The sequence below is a fragment of the Cyanistes caeruleus genome, chromosome 2 (assembly GCF_971803275.1).
Source record: "Cyanistes caeruleus chromosome 2, bCyaCae1.hap1.1, whole genome shotgun sequence".
Lineage (NCBI taxonomy): Eukaryota > Metazoa > Chordata > Aves > Passeriformes > Paridae > Cyanistes > Cyanistes caeruleus.
Window position 1 is genome coordinate 21,383,337 of NC_141702.1, and position 21,471 is coordinate 21,404,807.

The 21,471-nt window shown below is 34.7% G+C and overlaps 1 long non-coding RNA gene across 1 annotated transcript; it reads left to right on the forward strand.

Moving 5' to 3' along the window:
- Positions 1-257: 257 nt before the first annotated feature.
- LOC147654660 (uncharacterized) lies at positions 258-21,208 on the forward strand. Its single transcript, XR_015282818.1, has 3 exons — positions 258-367; positions 8,291-10,107; positions 20,559-21,208. It is a non-coding gene; the product is annotated as an uncharacterized LOC147654660 (long non-coding RNA).
- Positions 21,209-21,471: the final 263 nt, after the last annotated feature.

A 21,471-nucleotide genomic window follows, 5' to 3' on the forward strand; every position in this document is an offset into this window, starting at 1 on the left:
AAAGCTGAAAGATTATGCATTGATCTTATTCTATCCTCCCACCTTCTATATTTTCTGACTGCTACATAAGAAGTGATAGTAGTAATTTGATGTTATGACCTCTTTGCACCCTGTTGATGTCTCTGTGAGCTCACCTTGAGTCAGAGAGAAACTCTGAGGGCAAGACAATGTCATAATGCCTTCAATGAAAGAGCTTTCTGAAAACTTTAGCTAGCAATGGAAATAACCAAATCACTGACTTTGCACTTTTCTGTGTTAGGCAGGATCCACACAGAAGCAATGGTCCATGGTGAGAACAAGGAGTCTTAAATCTTACTAATTTTATATTTGAGGGCAGCACTGGGAAATACATCTATTCTCTTGAGAGGCAAGTAATTTCCAAGATATTGGTGTTTCTTGGATTTGGTGTTTTTGTATGGTGTCTGTATCTCACTTCTCCTTTCAGTTTAATGAGGAAATCCAAAATTTCAACACATCATCTGTTTCTGAAACCAGACCAGGATCATGTTGCTGTTACTCAATCCATATGGAGGTGCGGCGTGGTGTGCAGGTTTCCTCTTGCTCAGTCCTCAACTATCAGTCACTTGTACAGGAAGAATGGAGTATGAAAAGGCCTCATACACATAGAGCATTCCGTAAAATTTTTTAATTCCTCAAAGCAAAATTGTAACAAAGATTAATTACTATGATTGATGGCCTGAAACAGCAAAACATAGTGAATTGCAAATCTAAAACTAGCTCTCCCTTCTGCACCAAGAAGAAAGGGAGGCTTTACTGAGGAGAAACAGCAGCACTGATCAGGTAGATCATCCTAAACCAGGGGAAACACGACTGTGGGAGCTATTCTCTCTGCTTTCCCTTGGTTTCTCTTCTTATATGGGAGAGATCTGCCACCTAGACTTCTGTATTTTCATCAAATATAGAATGTTTACATATGCTGGATGTATTATCTTTAGTTACCTTAAACTAGTGCTATTGGTGGGGGTCAGCTCCCTATTTTCCTTTAGTGCTCTAAACTTGTGCAACCTGTGTTAGAACATTGGCAACTGCACTATGAAATGTTTCTAGATGCAGTTTTTAATTTTTAACTTATTGCACAGAATTTAAAGCATCTAATTTATAAGAGGTCTTTAAAATTATTTGTTTTGCCATTTCTGTTCAAGACAATGTGCCTGTATTCAAATCATTCCATGGAAACAGATATTTTATTTTCTTGTAAGCCTTTGGCTCTTGGTGATGGTGGCAGTGTATTCACACAAGTGAGAGTTTACACATGGGAAAATTACACACAAATGTATAAAATTGAAATTATCTCGAATTTTGTAGTAGCTGATATTAAATATCTATAAGCATTTTTCCAAATATTTTAATTTATGTATTTAATCATAATTACCATTGTGTATCCCTTCAAAAATCTTGTTGATAAGAAGCCAAACGGCTATAATTTGAAGTCTCCAGAAAATGATACATCTGGTTTCCTGAAGTTTAAAAAATATCAACTCCAACTCCAAACTTAGTTCACACTAATAATAATAATGAGGCAGTTATAAACAAGGTCTGTATTCTAATTCCAATTGTAAAAATAAACCTTATCACATTCTAATCCCATCTTTTTTTCTGATACTAGTCTAAAATGCTTTTAAACCCTACCCACTTAGTGAAGCATCGCTGTTGGTCCTGAATACCACACACAATTAAACTTTCGATAAAAACCAGTGTATTTTAGTAATGCAGTTAGGTGGTTTCTTTTTGGAAGAGGCTAACGGATGAACAAGTAATTTAAAATCTTTTTCTAATATTCAGGTGATAAGAATTGTATTAAATCTTCCACTAGCCACTATCTAGCACTCATATAGATGGACAGTGTTCTAGAAAATCCTATTTATCTTGCACTCAGAAACTCTACCTTCATGACTTTACTATCCATATTTCTTTCCCTGGGAACTTGCAGTTTTGTCACTAAAAATACTTCTACTGAAAGTAAATCTCCGTGAATGCGTGGCCTGCTGATAAGAGAGATTGGGTCTGGTAGGCAGGACAAGGGAGCAAGAAAAGATTGCCAAATCCCCTCCTCTCTCTACTATCAGTATTACTGTTCTTGGTGTTTTTTTTCCAATTTTGATTACAAAGAAAGTCATTGACACAATAATTCTTGAAATTACTAATATACTTCAGATAGCTGATGCCACAGTATAGGAAAAGCAACTTAAAATTATTAATTTTTACCCATTCTTATGAGTCATCCATTTTAATGTAATGACCATGTTTTTAAAAGCCATTTCAGATATGCAAATATGTGAAAACTTTGTTAGAAACTCAATGAGGTTTAAGTACAAACCATAATCTGACAGAAACAATAGTGTTTAAAATTACAAGCAGATGGGAAAAGAATAAAATAGGAAAACAATTTTCCTGCTAGGACACTATATTGTTTAAAGTTTGGTATAAATTATGTCTTTTGTCAGAATCAGGACACAAATTTTAAAGATAAACAAAGCAAAAATGTAGATTATAACAAAAAAGTAATTGCTATTCTGTGCTTGGAAATATTCAATGATCAATATTTGAATATAAAACATTGAAATCTGCTGAGCTAGGACTTCATTCAGACAATGAGATCTTATCATATGGAATTCAAATTTTTAATGAAGTCTGAAAAATGGAACAGTATGAGAAAACAACTATCCTTCTGCTAAAATTTTAAGCTACACATATGTGCTCTGTACTACATAAAGAATTTTCTAGATGTGGCAAAATAGAATAATTTACAATGGGCTCTAACAAATCTATGAATTTGTTAGAATGAACGTAACATGGCCTAACAAATCTATGAATCTACTTTTCATTCCTAAAAAAATACCAAATTACTTAAACAATTTATAGTTCAAACTATGAATAGATATAAAATATCCATGAAATAACAATGAAATCTTTTTGTTTCACAATAAATGCTTTTATCCAATTCACTAGTATACGATTGTTTATTATCTCAGAAATATTTAGGTTTGTGTAGGGTACAATTCTGGAAATGTTCCACTTGTATAAACATATTGTGTATTAAAAAAAAATAATGCAAGAAATATTTTAAAGGCTAGTAGTAGAGAGAATACACTTGAATTAGAGAATGACAGAATTGTAGAATGGTTTGGAAGGGACCTCTGAAGTCTAGGCCATCTAGTTTCACTCCCCCTGCCATGGGCAGGGATGTCTTCCTCTAGACCAGGTTGCCCAAAACCCTGTCCAGCCTGGCCTTGAATGCTCAGGTTGCTGATGCTGCTCTCAGTACAGCTGTAGAGGAAGTCTTTACTGTATCAAGCCCGTCTCTGGCATTCCTTGTGCTTATTATTATGTTTGAGCATGAAGAGCTCTTCTACTTTAAGAAAAATGTTCTCAAATAGCTGCCAGCTCTCAGTTTCATCTCCATGGTCATTAGTGCCATGGCTAAGGTTAGGGTTCAGGGAGCAGAAGTGTCTCTAGATGCCTGCACTCTGTGCTGGGACAGACACACCAAGTGAAGCACAGCACTGCATCAAGGTTGCTGTCTCAGGACCTTTCTCGTCTGGGCCCCCTCAGTGTTGGGGGACTCTGCCACAGCCCCAAGCTGCTAGGATCAGGGTTCAGAGATCCACAAAGACTGCACCACCACAGACCCTGGAGCTGGAAGAGGAATGCCAAGGGTAGCACAGTACTGTAAGCATTGCCTCCACCACAGCTTTTGAACTCTGTTTCCCTCACCCTAATGACAACTGGAGTCTGAGGTCCCCAGCACCATGCATGTCCCAGATATTTTTTTTAATGTTTCAGTAAATTGAAATAATGGCAATATAAATCTCCTTTATCCTTTTGTGCAAGTTATGTATACTCAAGTTTAATGGAGTTATATTGCACCCTGTAAAGGCAAGGAAAGACAAGATGTAAGTAGGGAATATTTCAAAAACTTTTGCTGTTGATCTGTGGAGTAATAATGAGTACCTTTTCCCCCAGAAGTGGAAGGATGCATTATAGGATCCTGTGTTGCTGTGGATCAAACAGCTTCTGAGGGCTACACCTGGAGTGACTTGTTGAGTAAAAAATCTTTCCCAAAGATAATAATAAACTTGTGAAAACTGGAAGAAAGCCTTTCTTTTACCTAAAAATCTGTCAAGAAAGGGAGTGAGAAAGCCCTCTAAGTTTGAGAAAGGCATTTTGATGACACTCACAAAGTACTCAAACTCTTTTAAGAGGCCATATGTTGCTAGGTAAGTGTCCAGATGTCTGAGTGAAATGTTATATGTATCTCTGTTAATAAGAATGGGGCATATTCCAGTTCACTGGAGCCACAGATCTGACAAAAATTAATGGTTTTCTAACATTACAACAGCAAAGCCCCCACAAAACAGTGTAGAATAAAAGCAATACAAATGGCATAAAAATTTTTATTTCCTGGAAACATGGTAAATGTCACATATTATGATTTTTTTGTTGTTGTTTTCTTTTTTAACAATTAAGAGGTAAAATTCTGTATCAGGCTGCTGACGGGGCTAGTGGGATCCCTGCTGTTGGAGGTGCTTGGCAACCTGCTTGGATTAGACCTGCTCTGAGTAGGGAATTGGATTAGATGACCTCTTGATACTCCTTCCAGCCTCAGATTCTGGTTCTGTGACTGCATTATTCTGGTGAACCATCAGGAGGTTTGTTTTTCAGGTTGTTAATTTACAGTGGAGGCTCTCTCTTCAACTGCCTGAAGAGAGTTTGTAGCCAGGTGGGGGTCAGCTTTTTCTCCCAGGTAACCACTGCCAGGACAAGAGGACACAGTCTTAACTGTGCCACAGGAGGTTTAAGTTGGACATTAGGAAGAAGTTCCTCACAGAAAGGGTGATTGGATATGGAATGGGCTGCTGTTGGAGTCACCATCTCTGAAGGCATTTAAGAAAAGACTGGATGTGGCACTTAGGACCATGGTTTAATTGAAAAGGTGGTGTTAGGTCACAGGTTGGACTTGATGATCCAAAGGTCTTTTCCAACCTATTTGATTCTGTGAATCTGTGATTGTTATTAACAACAGTGCCATAGGCTTTGGTGCTTTCTCTACATAGCTGCACCCTCTGCTGTGTTTGAATATCACCACACTGGAGCCATGCGCTTTTTTTTTTTTTTTTTTGTGCTCTGGTGTCTCAGACATTGCATAATATTGCTTTTAAGCATATTTATCACTAAATGGTTTGTCATTGATCATTCCTCAAGCTTCTTTTCTTTGTTGTAAATAAATAGTTCTATCTGTTACAGGATGTCAGAATTACTACAATTCTGTAAAAATACACTGTCAATAATATTTGAATACTGATGATTACTTGAAGTAACATTAAATAATCTTTCAAGATATCTTCCAAATGGGTAACATAAATAAATTATAAGAATGCTGTTCAGGGTTCATCTTAAAGAAAATTAAAAAAAAAACAAATGAAGATGGATAATTTGGACAATAAATTTCCTTGGTCCCATTTGAAAGAGCATAGACACTGCAGTGGAATGTCACTCCCAATAATTTTCAAAACCAATTTTCAGAACCATGTACAGCTGTGCTTATATGATATATATGTGTTCACACATACACACACAAATGCATGGGTAAAAGGTTAGCTTTAACCTCATAACTTTAGGTCCTTCCAAGATGACTGGAAGTATGCAGATAACAAAATACCAAACAAATCATTAATAAGGTTATCTAGTGGTTGATTTTCATACACATTTTTCCATTCATATTTTGAAAATAAGATTCACAATACTAAGTTCTGTATGTTTTCAAGTCTATTGGATTTGAAAAAACATCGTTACTAGAAAAAAAAAAAATTGGAAATGAAACCTATCATCAGAACAATAAGAGAAAACTACGAGGAAAAAAAAGCCAGAGAACTTTGATATAAATCACACTAATGACAAAATGCTCTTGAACAAGAGCATATGATACATATCATCCACTGAGATTCTTTAATCTAATTATACATGTTTGGCCTCATTTAATGCTTTGGATGTTCGAAGTTTTGCTCAACAAAAAAGCAGTCCAACTTTGCAACAGGAGCTCCAGTTTAATATATTTACCATGTTTCAGCATAACCCCTCTTTTATTTTTGGAATGGATTATATAAAACACATCAGCTGAATGATAAAGGAAAAATTAAAATTATGGCAAGAGATTAGGAATTAGTGGGTTATCTATTTTTACAGAAAAATATTGAGAGATAGCTTTTGACATATTGAAACTAAAGAATTTACTACATTTTTAGAAATAAGTATGTAGCAGAAATATAAAATATTTAATACTCCTCAAAATTTATTTTCTCCTGTTTTAGTGCATAATTTCTTTCATCATTCTCTGAAACATTAGATATTGTTCCATGAAATGATGCTATCAAACCAAATTATTTTGGAACATAATAGCTCAGTTCTCACATACTGATTACTTAAAGGTATTTTTGTGTCTGACAAGGCCCTTACATACTACATCTCTATTTTAAGAGACTAGAATAAGTACACAGAAGGTCTTATCTAATGTCAATGAAGTCATCAGAATGAATCCAACTTACTTCTCTGGATGAAGCCATAGCTCATTACAGATGTCTAATGTTTTGGTGTTGATGCAAATATTAATCAGACAAATTAAAATATTTATGCTTTAGCTTCAGCTGTAAGGTGTGAGACAAAAATGACAGTGCTTAGGTTTTCAATGGGAAAAGTATATCTACCAACTTGAATTTTAATAACTCTAGTACTGTCAATGAGCTTCAAGGAAGTCTGTCTGCTGGATTGGTAAGGTAACTCTAAAATTTCATACAAATAGTAATGTGGCATTTCTCAAAGCTTTACACAGATAAATAAGCTTCACTATACTATTGTTCACTGAGACATCAGCTTGTAAGACAGAAACACAGAGGTTATGTCTCCCAAATATTAGAAAGGCGGTTTTGTTAAAGTATCCTTCCATTGATCTCACATCTGTGCAGTGACTTCATGGGCACCATGATTTCAAATTGAGTTATTAGATAATTCTTGACATGTTTCTTTTTAAAACTTCTGATAAAAAAGAAGGGAATAAAAAGAATGTCCAAACATCACTTCCAGTGTATAGCATTCTGCACTCCTTTGTGTTTGAAAACATCTGAAGCAACCAGACTTTGTTAAGATTTCTGAGTCTACATTAAGGATAGCTGAATCCCCATAAATATCTAGCAATATCAAGGACATTTTTTTTCTTCTAAATTTATTTCTTATTTTAATTATCTGGAAAGCAGTCTAAGCACACCAGTGGAATGGCAATGAATATATAAATACATTTATGTAGTGTACTAAAACTTAGGAGGAGAGGGAAAGAGGGTAAAAAGTCTGTAATCATAAACATGAAGCATAATGAAAGTAAGATGCAAATGTGGTCAAACCTCCTCTATCGTCAGAAATATGTATCTACAATGTAATAAGCTTGCTTGAATGACAGCTATATTTTTTGAAGATGCGCAGAAAATGAACAAAGCAGTATCTGAGAACTCTAGTCATACATTCCAAGCAAAAATTTGATTTTCAGCATGTGTGAGGAACCTGCATCATAAAACACTGAATTTCATGATCCTATTTTCTGAAGGCTTCTGATGGTGCTATATTAATAGAATCATAGACTCATAAAATAGTTTAGTCTGGAAGGTATCTTTGAAGATGGGTCCTCTAGTCCAATCCCTCTGCCAAGGGCAGGGACATATTTCTCTAGATCAGGTTGCTGTCATTCAAGCCTGACCTGGAAGACTGCCAGTGTTGATATCCACAACTTCTCTGTGCAATCCTTTCTGGAGTCTCACCACTCACACTGTAAAAAATGTCTTCCTTATGTCTAAATCTACTGTCTTTCAGTTTAAAATCATTGCCCCTTGATCTTTCACCATAGACCTTAAAAAGGTATTCTTATGACTTTCTTAACACCCCTTTATATATTGTAAAGACATTGAATTCTCCATAATCTGAACTAAACACCTGCCAAAGTCACAGTCAATGATGGTTATTTCTGTAGTCTACCAGGGGAAAAAAAATCCCACAGTCCTGCTGGAGTTATCTAGATATAAAAACAGGAAGAAAAAAAACCAAACTAAAGAAATCAATTCTTCATTTTACTTATTTTTTCTATGAAGGGAGAAGCATGTATTGTAAAAAATGTCTTAAAAACCTCTAAGGCCTGAGACTACATGAATTCATAGCCTGTTCCAAGATGAAAAAAATAAAATAAAAATTTTTTTACTGTGTCTGAATATCTCCTCATTTATGTTTCTAGTCTTCCCATGTGCTGCTGCTGCAGAGACTGGCTTGCCTGGAGCAGAGATCCCCCTGCAGCCCCTGAGGGAGACCACAGTGATGCACATTCTCTATCTGCAGCCCATGGACAGCCACAGTGGAGCACAAATCCACCCTGAACCTCATGGAGAGCCACATCCTGCAGCAGGTGGATACATCCTGAAGGAATGTGCAGCCCTTGGAGAACTCAAGAACAGCCAGACTCCCAACAGGAATTGCATCCTGTGCAGAGAAGCCCACACAGGAGCAGTTTTCCTGGCAGAAACTGTGCCCCTGGAGGACCCACATTGAAATGATCTGTTCCTGGTGGACTGTACTCCACAGGAAGGATTCATGTTGGAGAAGTTAATGAAAAACTGTCTCCCATGGGAGGGATCCTGTACTGTAGAAAATGAACAGCCTAAGGGGGAAGGAACAGGAGAGATGAGGTGTTGTAAACAGACTGAAATCCCCACTCCCTAACCCCCTGCAATGATGAGAGCAGGAGAAGGTGGAAAAGGGAATGAATGACATTGAGCTTGAAGAGAAAACAGGTATATGGAAAAGGTATTTTTAGGTTTGTCTTTATTTTCTCACTATCCTACTCTGTTATTAATTGGCAGTAAGTTCAGTAATCTTCCCCTAATCATGTTTTTCCCATGACAGTAATTGATCTCCCTTTATCTCAGCCCATGAGCTTTTACATCTGTTCCTCACATTGATGGGGAGGGAGAGCAGGGGCTGGGTATGGGTCAAACCCACCATATTATTCCAGAGGGAAACCAAGCTGACCACACATGACTTTCCCACAGAAAACACATTCTTTCCATTCCTGATCAATTTCCTCTTTCTCCACCCAGAAATCTGTTTTGGGGGGCTCACTCTATGAGTTTCCCAGAGATCCTAGGATCCTAGGCTGACCTAGTAGAGATATAGATGGCAGAAAAATCTTTAAGATTAGAGAAAGAGGAACTTTAGGAAGATAGTAATTTGCAGATAAAGCATTTGATGTGGATACATTTGTAAAAGAAAATTATTTATCGTATTTGTAGTTAAGGCTAACATAATTTGTTTGCCCTAAAAATACTATTAATTAATTTTCAGCATGTCTCTAATTTCACAAACATATGTCAAGAAGATGTATTAGGTGGAATCCCCTGCTGAAATGACATATCACTGAGTAAGAGAGGTTATAAATCCTAGCAAGTGTTATTTTAAGTGTTCTGGGATCTCATCAGACAATGTCATATCACACCACAGAGTAAAACATAAATTTGTTTGTTGTCATACTAGCTAAGCAGTAACTATAATGTTCTATGATGTGATAGAACCAGACATGTGGCAGGAAAGATGCAAGAGTTATTGATGTACTAGGAACCATGCAAGTACCTGAGAATGATCACATAACAATTAGAGTTTTTCTGTCTGTGGAAAGATGGCACAGCTGGTGAGGGAGCCAGCTAGGGAAGACACTCTGTTGGACCTGTTTACAGAGGACTGGTGGGTGCTTGGAGGCAGTCTTGGGCATGCTGATCATGAAATGTTATGAGCTTTTGGTTCTCAGGGATCTAAAGAAGGAGGTCAGCAAAGCAGCTGCCTTGGATTCCCACAGGGCAGACTTTGGCCTGCTTAGGGGACTGGGTGAGAGAGTCTCTGGAGACAGTCCTGAAGAGCAGAAGAGTACACAAAATCTGGACATTCTTCAAGAAGGAAATCTTATAGAGACAGTAACAAGCCATCACACGTGCTGAAAGATGGGTTGGCAGGAAAGACCAGCCTGACTGAACAGAGAGCTTTGGCTGGAGCTCAGGAGAAAAGGTTTGTGCCCTTTAGAAGAAGGGACAGACTAGTCAGGATGATGATAAAGATATGCAGGGAGAAATTTTGAAGGGTAAAATCCCAGCTAGAACTTAATGTGTTTATTGCTATAAAAGGCAAAAGAAATTGTTTCTATAGGGTAACAACAAAAGGTATCTATAGGTCCTATAGATCAGCTGTCCACAATTCCACAAGCCTAATAATGTTGAAAAATTTGTACTTGCACCAAACAAGGACAGGTGGCATGCTCGTTGTCTCAGTAGTCCTGAGTTTATGGGATAAACCTGACTATGCCAGGAAGGTGGGGTTTTGGGGGTTATTGGAGCACCAGTTCTTTCAACCATCCCTCAAGCATAGTAAATCAGAGATGAAAAAAGACAATGCATAAACCACATATACTGAATTCTAAATCTTGCATACCCAACTCTGTATCGTAGTCAGTAATACCTAGTAATTTATCAGAATCCTGTGAGCATGATTTTTACATGGGCTTTTGCCCATTGCAGTATTACCTTGAGATCTGAATTTCTTAGCTCCCTTAGAAGTCTAGTTCCCTTGATGACTCTCTTCACATTCTATCACCTACTTGAAAGTTCCTTTTGCAAAACCTTTCTCCTTGAAATATTTTGAATTTGTGTTCAGTGACAGCAATTTGATTATAGATCTCTCCTTCATTGTTCTGTTCTTTGTGGAAAGTAAGAGATGCCAAGAACAAAAATATTATCTCCTTTCATGTATTCTTGGAACCGTTTCAAAAAATTCACATTCCACAGGGATGGGAGCATATTATGATTCCGGAAAAGGGGGCAGAAATAAACTTTGTTGTCAATAAAATATCTTATTTTTAAGCCTCCCTCCAAAAAGGAAAGAAACTCATTACTTTTAAGGATGTAATAGGGAAAATTCATCAAGTTTTCTTAAGGTTTATACTCTGTAAAAAATAGATGACTAAACCCAACCAAAGCTTTGTGCTTTTAAGTCAAAGCTTAAAAGCACAAAGCACAAAGCACACAAACAAAGAGAAAAAAAACCAGGTGGATTCAAAGGAGGTTAACAAAGGTTAACAAAGGTTAACAAAGGTTAACAACTGTTAACAACTGTTAACCAGGTCAAAGCCCAAGACATAACAAATTAGGAGCATTTTCTAAAAGGCTGCTGTACATCCTCTAAGAAATGCACCTGCAGCAGTTATAAGACACTTTGCCTTTCTTTCTAAGAACCATTAGATTCACCCTTCCCTCTAGCCGGGCTCTGAGAATTCTGTGTTTCTGTAATACTTTGTTTTTCAAAAGAACACTAGCTCCCACTATCCATAGGGAGACTTTGAAAGGCAGGATGGCTTACACGAACAGGACACAGCAGGAATACATAGGCAGTGCTCTAAACACATTTCATGAAGCATAGAAATAATGAACTTCATGCAATATTAGGAAATATTAAAATAAAAAGGTTAGTAAATAAAAAAAAATGTCCATTAAAATAAATACAGATTTTTTTAAAAGTATTTTATGTGTGAACATTTTGTTTCTATAGACTCAACTGATGTAGCTACTAGAATAAACTCAACAGGGGCTTTGCAGATTATTCTACAAAATAAGTTTGACAAAAGTTTTCTTTAAACATAAGTGTGTTGAAAAATTATTTGCACTCAAGACAGTATTAGCTGTTATTTGATTATTTCATTGTGCAAACAAGCAAAATCAAAGAAAAATAATTTTTAAAAAAGGACTATTATTTTTGGACATATTTTAAAATAATAGTTAAATAAATAAATATAACTAACTAAATAAATAGCTAAGTAACTAAAAACTAAAATGAAATCTTTCCCTCTGGCTTGAACTTCATGAATTCTAAAAAGTACATCTTCTGACATTTGTATTCACTATATTTAATCTAAAGTTTTGTTTTAATGAGACAAGGACATTATCTATTATTTGTCAAAGTGTATATTAACTAAGTTAGTGATCCCACATTTGATAGATGTTCTCAGAAATCAAATTCCCTGCTTGCTAAGTTAGACTCAGTTACTTATGTTATGAAAAATCCATGATTTTTCAGATTTACAGCAGACTATTACATTTGTATGCAGGGAACTTTCTTTTGATCATCTCTATTTTTTTTTTAACTTATAAATTTCACAAGATAAGCTGTGGAGATGCTGCTAGAAACCAATCCCTTCTCATTAAATTTAATCTAAAAAAAAAAAATTAAACAAAGACGAACTCCACTGTACAGAATTCTGGCAATAATTCAGCAAGGCTGATTTCTTAAAAATAAATATCTTCTTTTATGCTACTGCTTATATTAAAAATAGAGTTAAAATAGCAGTGGGAGATTTTCAGAATTAAACATACCAGTAAATGTTTTCTGAACTCTGGCTTCCCCAACTCTTTTATCACTTTTTTTTTTTTTAACATTCCCAAACAACTTGGTTTCACCTGGCTAGCAAAAATAGTGGTCTAAGTTCCAAAATCTTTATCTTACACACATAAGACCCTTAGCTTGTATCTGAAGTGTTTTGAAACATCATTTTCAAAATCTGTGGTATTTCACCAGTCTGTGCCCACAATGCTCTATCTCACATTTTGGTGCCTAATTCTCACAATTTCTAAACTGAGGCTGGACACCCAACTTTACTGTCCTGAGTGGAGAGTACAGAGACCAGCCGAGTAGCCAAGTGCACACACAGCTCACATGGGCAGCCAACAAAAGCATCAGGGAAATAAAAACATTTCCTATGGTGACTCTGGGGAACGTGTGAAACCCTCCTCCATGACAGGTGCCACCCCTATACAAATGTGCAAATAACAGGCTCTATAATGTGTGAGAAAATACATTCAGCCTTGTTCAGACTTTAAATTCAGACTGAGAGAAAACAAAATCTTATACAACTATTACATCTTTTCTCTTCTTCAAATAACTAAAAGGGATATAATTTTTCCATCTCTTACCTCATTATGAAGCATTTCAGTCTGACTGATTGAAAATTATATTCATGACTATAAATGATTCAGAACACCTTCTATCAATTCTCTTTCCAAAGAATTCTCCAGGAATCAAAGGAAAAAGAAGAAGTATATTTCTTCGGTAAATCAGTATTATGAAGGTCAAAAGTTATTTTTGAAGCTATTTTTAGACTCAAATTTAGTTAGTAATTTCAGTTTTACAGATTATACCTAAAGAATCTCTTCCATGTAGAAAAGACAAACATGATTAAAATATGATGAAAGGGCAATATTCATCCTTCTCAGATAAATTCTTGGAGTTTAACTACTTTATATTTTCAATTTATGACTAAAAATCATTAACCATAAACAGATTTTCCTTTGATTCTTGCAGCAAAAATCCTGCTCTCAGTTTTGTATACAACAGATGATCATAATAATACCTTTTTCCTGTTTTGAAACTTTTTTAGCCAACACATTTTGCAAAAAAAAAAAAAATTACATCACTTTATCCTTGAATATATAACAGGAACAATTCTAAGTGGAGAAAATGAGCTGCTGCTATGAAATGAATCTTCATATTAATGATTTCACTGCTATCACTGGGATCATTTGCACTCACACAGTATGAGGTCATAATGATTAACATTGTCCCCATAATCTGACCTCAGATAATCCTCTTCTCTGAAAGAAATCAGACGAGAAATTAAAAATATGTAATAAATTTTTGAGGTACTAAACATATTTGCCCATTTGAAGCTATGATAGTTTTAGTTTTTCATGTTTTCCTACAATCTCTGTCTGATTGCTCAGTAGTTTTATGACTTTTAGAATCCAGCGGAGAAATTGAAGTTTGTGCAATGAGTTTGAAAAAGTTTTAAGAAATTCTGGATGAATTCCTGTTTTCTATGAATCCAGGTAGAAAATATTTCCCTATATGTTACAGAAAATTCCAGAAGATTTCCAGATCTTCTTTGTGATTGTTGAGTGCTTAAAATTTTGACTATTTTTTCATATGCTTAAAAAATTAAAATCTCAACCTAAAAAACCCTACTTATTGATTTCTTCATGATCTTTTTCATTAATTATTTTTACTGCATATTATTTTTGGATACCTTGCAAATTCTCTCTCACTCTGCAAGGATACAAATATAATTGCTAGTAACTGCTTTATTAAAACAGACAAGGCAAACAATATTTTTAAGTCATTTGCTTCCTTTAATTCATATAAACCATTTGCCAATTTGAAGTATAATTATATAGAATGTATTCAATCATATTTATTTTATGAATCTGAGAGCAGTGCACATTGTCTCCATTTCCCAACTGCAATTTCCCTCATTTTCAGGCAGCATAGGCATAGGTAGCATAAAATAGCAAGAGCAAGATTTAAAAAAAAAAAAAAGCTTTTAAAGTTTAAAAATTTCCTTTTACATGAGTATATTTTGCAGCTGTAAAGAGAAATACTTTTAGAATTAGAATTTTAGAAAGAACCTCCTAAATATTGAACAGTGTGAGTCAAATAATGTTTTGGAATAAGGATCCCATAAATAGGGACCCAACAGGGATCTCAAAGGTTGGAAGTTTTACAAAGACAAAACTTATCAGAGCAACAGAGTGGAAAAGAGGATCAATTATAGACAGCTCATCATTGTTCTTTTGCCATGAGTACCAGTAATAATTTATATTTGCTTATGACTGTAAAATTCTATCTATGACAACTAATTGTTGACATTTTGAAGTTTTAAAAATTCTAACCAGACATTAATATAGAAAGCAGTAGTAAAATTCCTATTTATATCCACTGTTAACTTCCAAATTATCCATTAAAGATAAACAACTTTCATAAATATAAATGCTGATTTTAATTTCTTATTGGTTTTGCACTTTTATAGGAAAATTATTTTCAAGGAATCAGCATCTTTTCTGATGTATAAATCAGACAAGACTTACACCCATTAATGCTTTAAAATACACACAATTAAGTATATATATTTATATATATATATACATACATACTTACACAGAGACATATCTTTGGTAGGTTGTTTTGTACAGCTGATGTGACAGTATGTGATGAAAAATGCTGTCATATGGGCAAAAAATTCATATACCCTAGAGAGTATCTGAGTTGCCTTGGCAATCCTTTTAGATGGGTGATCTAGCTGCTGCTCCCCAGGAGTTCACATCAAGTTACATCAGCACAGCTTTGAATTTTATCTCAAACCATCACACTAAGCTTAACATCACACATGAAGCTTATTGCCACTCTCAGAGCAATGCATGTCACTGCCACATTCATTCAAGTAATGATGTGAGAGACCATACACATCAACACAATGTGCTACAGGTTTTAACTATAATAACACTGGAAAGTCATTTCACAAAACTGTTCATAAAATGTTTGTTGTATGTGCCCATTGTTAACAGAAGACAATGGAGGCTTTAATTCATGGCAATAGAGTAACCATTCTAATGAGAATAGAGAAGTAATGTTCAATATATTGGGCAAAAGGTGCTAATTGAATGTACCAACACAAATAATGAAAAGCATAGTCTCACACTTTAGTTCTGCGAAATTTTAGAACATTTTGATGGAAATAAATCTCTTTAGGTAAGATTTTCTTCACAGCTTTGTCACTGAATAATGTAAAACTAGACCATAATCCTTCTTGGACAGGGTTGGCTTCTTGATGTAGCATGACACGTGTGCTCATACAGCTTTTTTCTGCTATCATAGGTTTTTCAACAGATACTAAATCCCATTATAAATACAAGTTGGAATAGGAATGAACACTACCTTATTATTAACCTATTACTACATACCCTTTTTTTTTACCTGAATAATTAACTTAGAGGCAGAAGTCCATCATTATGGCACAGAGCATACAACAGAATTATAATGTTAAAAGACACCTTCAAAATGCATATAATCCTATTCCTACTATATTTAGCTATAATTACTATTGTAGAGTAGTTCTGATAACCCATATGAATGATTCCTTTAACTACCAGATACTGGTGGCAAAGAGAGCATTTTATAATTATATGTATGTGTCTGTAAGTATATGTGACTTCCAGTACATAAATGTTTGCATAGAACTAACTATTAATGAAACATTTATTTCAGACAAAGCTGTTCTAATAAATGTTAATTCTAATATCAGGAAGCCACAGGCTGAGGGCCGCTACAGAAAAAAAAATAATTTTTCAGGGGTCCCCAAAAGTTCAAGCTTAAAATGATAGCAAAGGCCTTGAAAGTATAAAACAATAGATAAATCCAGAGATTGCCAGGTCCTCTCAACAATTAACAATTACTGGTTGTTAAAGAAAAGCAAAGCAACCTTGGAGTTAAGTATAATTTGTTTCAAGGATAATAGAAAGAGGGAAACATATCCAACATAAGTAAATCAAACCATACATAATCTGTGGACTTAAAACTGTTCTGAGCCCACAAAGAAGGAAGTTAAGGTGTAATACACATCACAAAATATAAAAAAGAAATCACTCCAAGCAGAGTGAGGAGTAAGAAATCAACAGGATTAAGCTCTTTTGAGAAATAACTTGGGATGCTCGCTAATGACTCGCTCAAGCCCTCTGTCTTCCTTTGAACCCAGAAGACTGTAGGAAGGTTGTGCATAAACAAGCGGAAAGAGAAAACTTTACATTCATTTTAATGATATAGTTATTGGGAATGAGCTGCAATAATTGGAACATTTGGAATATAACTTTGTAACAGGACAAAAAATAATTCTTTGATTGGATTTTTAAAACTTTAATGTCACTAACCATAAATACTTGTCTTTGTGTGTAAGGTATTTTCTTCAATCTACAGAAAGTGCACAGGATGCTGTTTGTCTGATAACCTACCTTAGACAACTGGCTGTTAAACCAACATTTGGTGCTGTGTCCTCCATAGTATTCTGTTCTTGAGCACAAGAAGCAGCAACTCTAGATTGTCCACTGCTTCGTTTCTCTAACATTTTCTACATGTCTGATGTGTGTCATTCCCCATGTGTCTTTCCCCCACCCTAGCCTATTGTGCTTTTCAGCGTTACAGAGAAAAGGCTACGCCCTTCCTCTTTGAAGCAGCAAAATAGTCTTTTCCTCCTAAGCTTGAAGACTGTGGTGGTATGCTGTAAAAAAGAACTTAATCTGCTTTGCTTCAGTATTTCTTCTCAAGCCCATAGTGGAAAGGAAGACAGTTCATTTTATTGAAACTATGTTTAACATATTTGAAAAGTAGCAAAGAATCCCATCTGTTTCTAGTTAGAGTATTTAAAGTTCTGTCAGAGTTTTTGTAGAGTATTTAAACTTTCGTCAGGTTTTTAGTCAAAAAATCAAAATTTCTAGAACAGTGATCATGCACATTGATCTCTGAACTTTTAAAAAATTGGTTTACAACTCAGAAACACACAAGCTGTAATAAGTTTCCCAAAATGTGACAGTTTCTCAGGAGAAATTTTATCACTGCTGATATGTCTATACACATTGTACTCTTACACATTCCACAATGGCATTTTCATTCTCTGCAGCAGCATAATCTTCCTCATTCACAAGGATGTTGTCTCTGAAACATAGCACCAACCATAAGCTTTTCCTTCAGTATATATTTTTCTTCTTTCTGCACTGTTATAGACAATTGTTCTTGTACCTAGTAGCTAGAATTATAACTTAATCTTTAACTCATTTGTCATCCTTTCTGTCTGGGAATTATTTGAAGGCCCTTATAACATTAAAAATTTAATCAATAGTAATGAATTCAAAAGACGTCCCTGTGTTGCCTTACTACATTCTCCCATGAACAGTAAAAATGACCCCAAAACTTAGCTTTCTACTCATTTTACAGCAGTTTTGTGCAAAAATCTTGCAGATAGTTTCACTAATCACCTTGCCTATAAAACTGTAGTCTGGAGTATGTAAATAAAATATGTCTTTAGATCTAAAGTGAAACAAAGAAAAGCAAATTATCACATTCACTTATCTCAGTTGGAATAGCAGCTTACTGTAGGTCATAATATCGAAGGTTTAGAATAAACTCAAAGTTCACAATCTGACAAAATACAGGAGCTTTCCAGAGAGAACATGAAGAGGTACATTAGCAAATCTAATCAAGTCATCAGTATGCACTGACTTGGTAAGAAGTCTTTTAAAATCATTAACCACTGATCTATAATTCATATCTTAGTTGACATCTACACCCACATTGCTCTGAGGGAATTCATAAGTATAAACCTCTGCATATGGAAAGATGGCAAATATTTTCTCATATCATCTACTTAAATGTAATGCTGCAAATTGGTAAAGAGTATTTGAAATATAATGTTAGGGGTGTTATCTTATATCAACATCTCTACCATTCCAAAAAACAAAATCTTTAACTATTTCCTTGAGTCACTTCTTTGAACTGAATCTTATTATTTCATCCCCTGCTAGAGGTAGCAATGACTGTGATGTGAGATAATTTGAAGCTTTGGGCACAATATTGATAAGACTATTTTAAGTTCTTCTCAGATTTTGGAATTCAAGACATTCAAGAGGTAGAATTGCTTCAACTGCTGCACTTCAGAGAAAGACATAACATTATTCCAGATGTGGAGAAATGGGAAACGCGCAAAACCAGAGTTAGTATGTGACTAGAAGACTTAATTAAATTGTCTAAACATAGGCTGTCTGTCTGCAATGCTCCAAAATAGCTGAGATTACAACACGTGTGGCTGGCAGATATAGCACCACATCTACAGGGGATCTGCAGCACAGGCTGGCTGAGTTACCTAAGATTGTAACAAGCAGGATTTAGTAACTATGCAATAGTCAAGAACCAGCATCTTGGTCTTTTCTGACTATAATTGAAAATTTAAGACAATAAACATGTAGATATCTATATTTGTTCTTTACTTTGTGATCTGAATCCTCCCATATTAGACCTGGGAGTTGGATTTATTCATTAATTGCAGTCTTAGAATTCCACCCTGTTCTGCAGCAGGTGAAATGTTTTATCTGGTTTGCATGGGATCTAACAAAATTCTTCACCTAATCTGTCTTTTGTGATTGAAGAAAACTCCTTCTCCTGCATGTTTTGCTACCTATTTTTCAATTGGTTCATTTATGACTGCCAGTAAGTGAAAAGTCTTGTTTCACTCAGTATTTGGTTTTGACAGTTTCTATACAGACTTTATGAACCATGAGAAGCACAAGGTTAATTTAGAACATCATATATTCTTCTCTGGCCTTACAGTCATTAAAATTTACCATGCTTTCAGTAGCCCTTACCCTAAACTAAACTGAGTACACCTGGTGGTTCAGGAAATCTGTGTTCAGTCATTGTCAGAGTATCTTGCTGAAGAATTTGAAGGACATCTTACCACGAATGTCTTACTGCACACCTTAACAAAGCTTATGGGGCTGAATGGAGGCACACTGTTAGTCTTATAGTGCAAAAATCTAGGTGAGATTAATTTAGATACAGGGTTTGACCCCTACGTGGAATTAAATGTCTACTGCATTCAGTTTATTCAGATACATCTTGATCAGTGAAAAGACATGCCAGTCTTGCCTTGTAAGAAAACATAATATAATAAAATTAAATTTTTTTTTTTCTTTATTTAAAGAGATCTCTTTGCTTTTTCTTAAACATCATCTTAATTTTCTCTAGACAACTATCTCAACAAGTTTACTCACTGGAATTAAAATATCTGCATTTCTACTGAAATCAGAGTTTTCATTCGCAGCTAAATGATTTTGGCTGTCATGGGCAGAAGATAACTAAATTATTGAAGCATGATTCAGCACCTTACATTAAGATTTTTGAAAAATAATGTAGTATTTTAATAAAAAAAATCATAGAACTATGGAATAATTAAGGTTGGAAAAGACCTGAAAGGACCTTTGGATTTGAATCATATCTGAAGAGTCTGAAGAGAGAAAAATCTGCAAAAACTAAGCTCTGAAACCCTCCCTAGTTTTTCGTGATGCAAATACAAATTTACTGGAACATTTTTATAAAGTAACACGATGACAACCAGATCCTTTGTAAGAAAACAATCTTCACAATCTCATTGTTTTTCCCTTAGAAAATAATTATAGACATTATAAGACAATTAATAGACACCTTCTTTGACCAAATATAAGACAAAGAAAACCTAGTTCGTTTTTCTGAATGCGTGTCAAGTTTTAGAAAATGGAGTTCTGAGAGTGCAGCAGTGACAAAATTTAAAACAGCAATAGTTTTGATGTTAAGTTGTGCACATTATTCATAGGTAGTAGATAACAGAGTGAGGTGGGAGCATAGGAATTAGATTTATTTCAACAAATTAAACCAAGATTCTTAAATTGCGTAAGTTGCTAAAATCATTAAACTTCCAACTCTGAAATAGTAGGCTATAAAAATAATGTTTTAGTCAGTACTGTATAGTTTATTTTACTACATGATTGTATAATATGGTAAATAATTGTTTTTCTTTAAATTTTTATGGGCCAATTTCATCCTTAGTTCTCTTCTTACAGCTTCTTAAGCAGTTGCATGACAAGAGCTGAAAACTAGTGAAATGGGGTACACATCAAATCAATGACTTGTCCAACAGGTAAGGTTAAAATCCAATAGCAAGAATTCTGTTCATTTGCTTGGTGTGTATAAAATTCTCAAGGTCTCTAACCAATATTTTTTTATTCTTTAACAAAGAGCTTTATATTCAATGTCTAATAACATTATTTACAGAACCTTGCCTTGCTTTAATGCTTCTGTGTAACATAGTGCCAAAACATTACCAACATTAAGATGTAATAGACATGACATATGAAAGGCTTCTGAGTTTTTCTTCAATAACAATAAGGTCTTTGATTCTTTTATATAACACAGTGGTTTAATGTGATAAACTTCTGAGAATTCCACATTGTCTCATGCTGATCTCATCACTATAGTACAAATGTTTATTAATAATTCCTCTTGTTATTCTTGCCCCATATATTCTCATTAAAAAGCTGTCTACCTTATTATTGCCTAGAGAGTTTTTTTCCTCTTTATCTAGAGACATATATTTTGTCTGCAATTTTCCAGTCTTAGGTACTTATTTCATCACCTATTTAAATCTGATAGTTTAAACAATGTTGCATTTTGATATTTGTGAAATAAATGGAATATTTTTCATGACACTAGATTTTTCACCTTTTTGATGCTTCTTGGAATTTTTCTAATATATATAACATGTAGATTTTCATGGGTGCACTCAATAACTTTTTAAAAGTCTTGCTGCAATACAGTGGTGATAATCCTGACTTAATTTCTTTTACCTGTAATTTCAGGTTAGTAGCACTTGTCTGTTTCTGGAATATTTACATTCCTCTCTTATCACTGATTTTTCTAAAACCCCTGCTGTAGATTTCCTTTGTTACTTTCATTCTGTTCATAAGAAGAACATTT